The 9,247-nt window shown below is 34.7% G+C and overlaps 1 pseudogene; it reads left to right on the top strand.

Annotated features, from left to right (window-relative positions):
* Positions 1-266: 266 nt before the first annotated feature.
* On the top strand, positions 267-7,730 carry LOC142866385 (uncharacterized; annotated as a pseudogene).
* Positions 7,731-9,247: the final 1,517 nt, after the last annotated feature.

Here is a 9,247-nt window from a genome sequence, read left to right as displayed (position 1 = left end):
CCAAATGTGAGGAAATGTACAGTGAGTGCTAATGAGTCTATGCCTCTCAAGGGACCGAAATCTGCAGATCTGAATTCTGAATCCAAGAATCTAAGGTCTGTAAAATGATGAATCTGAATCCAAGGCCTTTAAAAGCAAAGAATACACAAGTTTGTTCCAAACTAGACCTGGACTCAACCTGGAATTCCCAAGACAGAGGACATACTTTGGACCAAGTATATACCAAAAACTCAGGGGAGACACATGCTGTGGTGTAAGAGATCAACATGGACTTTTGGGTTGATTTTGAAAGGAAATTTTGGGGTGAGTGTAAAGAAATTTCTAGATCTTCTGTAGTGTTGTATTATAGTTGTGTGTGAAGAATAGAAAGGCTGGCACCACATCTGAATTTTTCTGTAAATTAATGGGGGTTTACTAGTCACCTTTTGTGGAATAACAAGGATTACATCACACAATGTGAAGGTTTCTTCACAGTGCAACAAAACATACATCTGAGGACATAGCACATGCTCAGTTGACATTGCATTATGCTGCTCTTCACTTTGGTATTAAGTGTATGTTGTGATGAGTGTTGGGCAAAAGGCAGTATGTATGCTGTGCTTGCTGTCTCTACCTGAGTGCTACTAATAATGGATCTAGGTTGAGCAACATCAGCATAAAGGGGACCTGACAAAGAACCCAATGAATGTACCCCTTCCACACCAGCAGACCACATTTCTTAGAGTGAGGCCCACAGTACCACATGATTTACGTTCACATTGATGTTTCAGAGACAATTTTAAGGTAATTACCTCTCAGCCCAGGCTTTCAATCAGGAATACCTGGGTAGATTGAAGAAACACCATCATCTGCCTTTTGGGCTGGGTGAAAACATCCATGTGGTTTTAATTGTGCCCCAAATAATTCTAATTTGATACCAGGGTCAAGCATTAGGAATCCTGCATATATTCATGAGAATTGAGTTTAACCTTTGTTCCCCAATGAAGTCACAGGTTCTGCTCTCTGGGTTTTGGTAGAGGCAGATCAGTGTGGTCCAGATACTCATTCCTGTAGCAGAAACTCCTGGCACCTGTAGCAGGAGAAGGTAACCAGAAGAAAGGACAGGAGAAATTCACATTTTGGTCTCCCTGAATGAGCTGATCATAGCTGATTCTTTACTGTGAGCAAGAATAAGTGAGTGTAGCCCTTCTGCATTGTATGTTCCTCCTGCTTGTGAGTGTGATGGAAACAAGGGAAGAAATTGTGCTGACTCCATTAAGGAAAGTCTCAAGATTTAATTCTAATTGTTCCACACAATCTCACATGAAAAGAAATTTCAGAGTAGGAGAAGAAGAAGAAGAAATGGCTGGTTATCAGGTAAGTGTGGCCGAGATTTGGCATTGTGTCCACTATTTCTTACAGATAGTCATATAGAATGTCAATTTTTTGAACCTGTAAACCTTTACTTCTTTACTTCTGATGTGTATGCCTAATAAGTTTTGTAACTACATATTTTTATTTCTTCTTATGGTAGTCAACGTTTTCTGGGAAATCCTTCCTTCCTATATAACAAAGCCTACTGTACATTCTCTCACACAAGCTTCTTACTACAATAACCATGTTTTCTAAGAAATATATGGCATATAATATTAAAAATGTTCCCATCCTGAGAGGTCAAGATAGAATAGTATGAATGTTTGAGATTCCCATTGGGGATAGGATAGAGTCTTTGGATTTGAGTGAGGAAGGGAAACAGGTACTCTAAAGTTTGATCTAGATACTTCACCATCTCTACATAATATACTATTAGGAAAGTTCAGAAAGAAGATAGCATTGATTGCCTAGGATAACCAGAAAATTATGGAAAAACTATAAAATAAAAGACTTGTTCCGTATGATGCTAAAGTATTTACATACATTATTAAAGATAAAACATGGGAAGTATCTGTATCCAAAATTTGCATAAATCTGATGATTCTTCATGGTTACATATTGTTGGCCACTACCATCCCAGCAGTGATTTTGTATCCTCCTCTTTGCAACAATGCCTAACACCAATTCATTCTGATAAAGTTATGCTAATTTCATTCACTTGCTTAACATGCTTTCTGAAAGATTCATCCAATATAAAGTTAATTGTTTTTTTGTTTATCATTAAGGGTCTTGTGGAGATTTACTTTCTGATGTGCATGAGCCATCACATTTAATCTAGAAGCTCTAATTTCTTCTTATACCTTGCTTTGAAAACTGAGGGATATTATCTGTGTTCTGTTCAGATGAACTGAGATATATTCAAAGTCTACCACTTACTGGATATTGACAAAATACTCTCCTTAGGCAAGAAGCATTGTTGTCAGTAGTTATATTATGTGAAATGCAGAGATTCAGACCCCACCCCAGATCGCCTGAATCAGAAGCTGTATTTTAACAAAATCTCCAGTTCTTTACTGTACTTCTAAAAATTATGTGATATCTTCTAACTCTCTATGATCCTGTATGTGACAAATATGCACAATTTATTGATGTGATATAAATATAACACCCCAAAATTTATATTACTGTACTAGGGGCCTTAATTTTGTATTAAATACTTTATCATCCATAGAAGAATCCTATGCACACAGATTCATACATCTTTTTTGATCTTCATTCCAGCGGATAAGAGAATACGTTCAAGAATATCAATGTGCTAGAGAATATCTTATTGGATAATTCCAGTACTTCATGTGTCAGAAACAGTTCTCACAACTCATTTTCCTTGTAGTCAAGTGAATAACTCTCTCTATGGCCACTTGGGAAATATGTGTCTTTTTACAGGAGATGGTGACATTTCAGGATGTGGCTGTAGAATTCTCTCCAGAGGAGTGGGCATGCCTTGACAATGCTCAGCGGAATTTGTATAGGGATGTGATGTTAGAGAACTATGGAAACCTGGTCTCCCTTGGTGAGGATCACTTATATACAGAATTTCTATTCCACATTAAGGCCATTCTTTTTTTATTAATAGTTTCTTAAAAGTTTCTACTTTACATGAATAAATTTTATTTTATTTTATTTATTTATATTTTAGCATGTTATGGGGATACAAGTGTTAAGGTCACTTATATTGCCCATGCCCCCTCCCCCCTCAAATAAGAGCTTCAAACATGTCCAATCCCCAAAAGTTGCACATCTTACACATTGTCGTTGTATATACCTATCCCCTCCTCCCCCCTCCCACCATCCCAACACCAGATAAATGTTACTCCTATATGTCCACTTAAGTGTTGATCCATTAATACCAATTTGCTGGTGAGTACATGTGGTGCTGGTTTTTCCATTCTTGAGATACTTCACTTAGTAGAATGGGTTCCAGCTGTATCCAGGAATATAGGAGAGGTGCTATATCATCATTGTTTCTTAAAAGTGAGTAGTATTCCATGGTATACATACACCTCATTTTATTAATCCATTCATGAATTGATGAGCACTTGGGTTGTTTCCATACCTTCACAATTGTGAATTGTGCTGCTATAAACATTCGAGTGCAGATGTCTTTTCATAAAATGACTTTTGATCTTTTGGGTAGACGCTCAGTAATTGAATTGCTGGATCAAATGGTAGATCTACTTGTATCGCTTTGAGGTTTCTCCATATTGCTTTCCACAGAGGCCGAATCAGTTTGCAGTCCCACTAGCAGTGTAGGAGTGTTTCTATCTCCAAATCTATGCCAATATTTATTGTTAGGGGACTTTTTACTGGAAGGTCATTCTTACTGGAGATAAGTGATATCTCATTGCAGTATGTTCAACATCTCTGATCATCAGGGAAATGCAAATCATTTTATTCTTTCTGTATTTTTATTTTCTTATCTGTTCTATGTCTATTTTGTATAATATTAGAATCCAAGGTTCAGAATAACATGGCAGCATTTCAATTTCTCTACATTCTCAACATATTTATGTATGTATGTATGTGTATATATATTTACTTATTTAAAAGTTCTCAATGTAATCAAAAAGTCCCCAAACAGCAAATGCTGGCATGGATGCAGAGACAGAAGAACACTCCTACACTGCTGGTGGGACTGCAAACTAGTTCAACCTCTGTGGAAAGCAACGTGAATGAATTTCATATCCATATTTTAAAGAAAATTTGAAGATTTTGGTGCATAAAATAAAATCATTAGATGTCTCATGTTATCTTGAACCTTTCCCTTTGTTGGGCTTTCACACTAGATTAGTGGCTACTCTAGAAATCAGGGTATAAAATTGTTGTCTGCACCTTGGAATAGAATTTCCACCTCTTATTTATTTGGTGCTAGTGGGAATTGGTGCTCTAGTCATAAATTAGATCAGTTTTTTATCATTCTACAGGGTCTGTGAGAAAGCAATACGTTGCAAAGGAATTTTCTAGATTCTTCACTAATGTTCTCTCTACTAAGGATAGTACTGCATTAGTAATTGGAAACTCTTCAGCAAGAGTCATGTGAAATTTCTCTAATGAAACAGGTCTTGCCAAGTCAAAGCCAGAGCTGACCACATGCCTGGAGCGAAGGATAGAACCCTGGATTATGAAGAAAGAGGAAACAACAGCTAAATATCCAGGTAGGTGAGATTCAGTGAAGCAGATTAACAAGTGTTAGAGAGCCAAAACTCAAGGAGGAAGGCAGATATTAAAAAGTGGGTTTGAATATTCTGCCCTTTGGAAATGATTTTTAGAAGGACATCTTCTGTCCCACGCTCTTAAACTCTCTAAGAACTCTACCCATGCAGTGATCTTCCTTAGAATTCAGTGAGAGCCAAACTTCTTGTCTTGGCTTATAAGGGAATACATTATCTATTAGCATTTCTATTGGTTAGGAGTTATGGGACTATCTGTGCATATTTTGAAGACCATGACATTAAACCATCTTTTGATAGCCTTTCACTCTCCTGCTCTTTCTGGAGTACAGTGGCTGATCATAGCTCACTGCAACCTCAAACCTATGGGCTCCAGAGATCCTACAACCTCTGTCTTCCAAGTAACTAGATCTATGGGCATGAGCTACCATTTTGTTATTATTATTTTCTTATAAAAATGGAGTCTCCTCATGTTGCTAGGGCTGATATCAAGATCCTGGCTTCCTTCTTGCTTGGTCTTCCAAAGTGCTGGGATTATAAGGGTGATCCTCCATGACCAAAACCATCTTTTAAGTACCTTTTGATGCCTCATTTCTGAAATGTGTAAAGGGGAATAGTGAAGATGTTGGGATTTGTTTCTGGAATGCAAGAAACTCTAGGGAAAGATATTTATATTTTCTGCATCATGATTTCCAATTCTACGTTTTCAGAGGCAATCCTACAGAAAGTCAGATTCACTAATTTTGTACAAATGCATATCCTCTTCCTAAATGTAAAAATATCTAATGTTATTGACTTAAAATAATCTTTTTCTTGTATAAAATGAGAGTAAAATTTCAACTTTATTATACCCAAATATCCAAACTATAACATAGTTTATTTTCTCTGTTCACCTTATATAATTATAATTCTTAAATACACTGTCTCATTCAGTGCTTCAAATAACTGAATATATTTATACTCCCAATTGATATATAATACTTTGATAACTTATGTTCCATAATTTCCTCCTATTTAGTAGCATCAGAAATGTGTCACTCATATGTGTGTGTGTGCATATATTTCTGTGTGTGGGGTGCTTAATGGGTGGAAGTCTGCACAAATAATATTTGTATAACTGCATAAATTTATTGTACACACTGTAGTGATCTGATGTGTGTATGAATGGTAAAACAATATAATTAAGGTAATAAACATATCCATCCTCTCACATATTTATCATTTAATTATAGTGAGAACATTTATTAATAGTGAGTTCTATGGTCTTAAAAATTTTAAGCATATAAAAAATTATTAATAACTCTAATCATGTTGCCATACAATAGATCTCCAAGATTTATTCATCTTATAACTAAAAGATTTTACCCTTAAAATCTCCTCATTTTTCCTTACTCTACACCCTGGAAACCACTGTTGTACTCTTTACTTTTGTAAATGCAGCTTTAAAAGAATTATCCATAGCAGTATTTATCTTTCTGGGAATGGCTGATTTTACTTAGCATAATGCCTCCTATGTCCATCCATGTTGTTGAAATGGCAGGATATTTATCATTTTCATGGCTTAGTAATAGTATATGGTATGTGTTTGTACAGTCATTTTTTATTCTATTCATCAAAGGAGGCATTTAGTTTGTTTCCATTTTCTTGGCTAATGTGCATAATGCTGCAATATACATGGGGGTGCAGAATCTTCTTCAGATACTGATTTTACATGAATATACTCATAGGTAGAATTGGTGAATGATGAGGCAGTTGTATTATTTACATTTTTTAACAAATCTGTATGATGACACTATCCATTTAAAATCAATAACAGTCTACAGGGATGGATTTCCTGCAAACCCTTGTCCTCACTTATTATGTCTGTTGTTTTGGACATTAGCCATTTTAAAAGTCTACAAATGTGAAGAATGTGGCAAAGCCTTTACCCAGTGCACACATCTTACTGAACATAAAAGAATTCATACAGGAGAGAAATCCTACAAATGTGAAGAATATGGCAAAGCCTTTAACCAGTGCACATACCTTACTCAACATAAAAGAGTCCATAGTGGAGAGAAACCCTACAAATGTGAAGAATGTGGTAAAACCTTTACACGGTGCACACACCTTACTCAACATAAAAGAATCCATAATGGAGAGAAACCCTACAAATGTGAAGTATGTGGCAAAGCCTTTTCCCAGTCCTCAATCCTTATTCAACATAAAAGAATACATACTGGAGAGAAACCCTACAAATGTGAAGAATGTGGCAAAACCTTTACACAGTGCCCACACCTTACTCAACATAAAAGAATCCATAATGGAGAGAAACCCTACAAATGTGAAGAATGTGGCAAAGCCTTTTCCCAGTCCTCAATCCTTATTCAACATAAAATAATACATACTGGAGAGAAACCCTACAAATGTGAAGAATGTGGCAAAACCTTTACACGGTGCACACACCTTACTCAACATAAAAGAATGCATAATGGAGAGAAACCCTACAAATGTGAAGAATGTGGTAAAGCCTTCACCCAGTGTACAAAACTTACTCTACATAAAAGAATTCATATGGATGAGAAATGATACAAATGCGAGGAATGTGGCAAAGCCTTTACCTGGTCCACAAACCTTACTCAACATAAAAGAATTCATACAGGAGAGAAACCCTACAAATGTGAAGAATGTGGCAAAGCCTTTATCCATTCCTCAATCCTTACTCGACATAAAAGAATCCACACTGGAGAGAAACCCTACAAATGTGAGGAATGTGTCAAAGCCTTTACCCTGTGCACAAACCTTACTCGACATAAAAGGATTCATACTGGAGAGAAACCCTACAAATGTGAAGAATGTGGCAAAGCCTTTACTTGGTGCACACACCTTACTCAACATAAAAGAATTCATACTGGAGAGAAACCCTAGAAAAGTATAGAATCTGTCAAAGCCTTTATCCAGCTAAAAGGCCTCACTCTACATAAATGAATCCATAGAGCAGAGAAACCATACAAATGTGAGGAATGTGGCAAAGCATTTTCCCAGTGCTCACACCTTAATCTACATAAAAGAATTCCTATCACTGAAAAATTTTACGAATGTGAGATTTGTGGCAAAGTCTTTAATATTTGTTCACATCTTATTCAACATCAAAGAAATCATACTAGATAAAAGTTAGATAAATGTAATGAGTATGTAAGTGCTTTATCTATGTATTTGCCTTAAAATACACAACAGTACTGAAACTTAAATAGAATGATGTAGACTGCTGACAATACCTTTAGTTATAACAGATCTTACCGGATATGGGAGAACTTACACTGAATGAAATGCTCCAATATATTCTCAAATATTGCTCAACATCAGAAAAATATTAAAGAATAGAAACCTTACAAATATAATGAGTGTGAAAAAATATTTATGCAAAAGATATACCTTAGAGAACACAAAAACAGTTGATACTTAAAACTACTTTAATAAATTTCAGAATGCAATTAATCAAGAATCAAGTATAAACATATATCTGATGACTTGCAGTACAATACACTTATGCACTAACACATTCACACATTTCTTTAAACCAGGTTGTTCATTATAAAGAACTACCCAGTTAAAATAGTTAGTTGATTTATTTGTATGTTAGCTTTAAAACGAGAGAGATTTTCTGAGAGTTATAATTACATGTAAAATATAATTTCTTGTCAGTGTGGGGTGAAATTGTAATAAAGTATAATTTTGTTTTGCTATTTGTGACAAGCAAATACTGATATTATTCAACTTTAAATACAATCGATGGTATGCTTTCATTCTTAGCGTGCATGTGAATGTGTGTGGTTAATGATAGCTACATCACATTTATTAGAGGTCTTTCTGTATTAAGTAGGCATTATTCATGTACTTTTCTATGAAAACTTAAAAACACTGAAATGTAAGATTTACTAAATTGAGAGGTACTATGGAGTTTTTTTATAACAAACAGTATTTTAAGTGATGTATGATGTAGGTATACAGACTAATATTCTCCTCATTATAATCAGAATGAAAAAATTACAATATGAAAAATAACTTGTTTTAATATTGCACATTACGATAATAAAATAGGATGAAATTTGGAATGTTTTTATATTGCATGTGAACTTAATTTGTTTCATTAAATTAAAAATATTTTTAATGTGTCAAACATGTTGTAGATAGAATGAAGTGTTATTTTGCACCAACATTAATCTATCCCGTGTTACTCAAAGTTGGAGGTAATGGATTGTAAAAATGTACTTTTGGGTTACACAGTACAAAGACATCATTTGTGATCCTTTTTATTAGTTGCTCTAGTTAGAAGAATATTGTTCCCAAAGCTTTTTTTATTATATTTATAATTATCTTGTTGCTGTAATGCTTATAATAAAGATTTTGCACTTAATGAAAAGCCATACATTCCTGAACATGGAATGACTAGTTGTTACATTTTATCCTACATTTTTCTTTCAACATGCAACCTGCCTGTCCAGTGAAACAGAAATAAGCATAATTTTTATTTACATTGAATCAAATATACAAATACATCACAGTTAAGTTGAACTATAGTTGTAGTATATTTACAGAGTAAGTAATTATGTTTGTATGACTGTGGATGTGTACTTATTTGGAACAGAAAAGAAGAAATATTAGACAAAATGGGTAATTTCAAAAGC

This window comes from Microcebus murinus, unplaced genomic scaffold (assembly GCF_040939455.1).
Source record: "Microcebus murinus isolate Inina unplaced genomic scaffold, M.murinus_Inina_mat1.0 scaf004_hap2_Mmur4.0, whole genome shotgun sequence".
NCBI classification, from domain to species: Eukaryota; Metazoa; Chordata; class Mammalia; order Primates; family Cheirogaleidae; genus Microcebus; species Microcebus murinus.
Note: the sequence above shows the minus strand (reverse complement) of the source record. Positions and strands in the feature narration are given on the sequence as shown.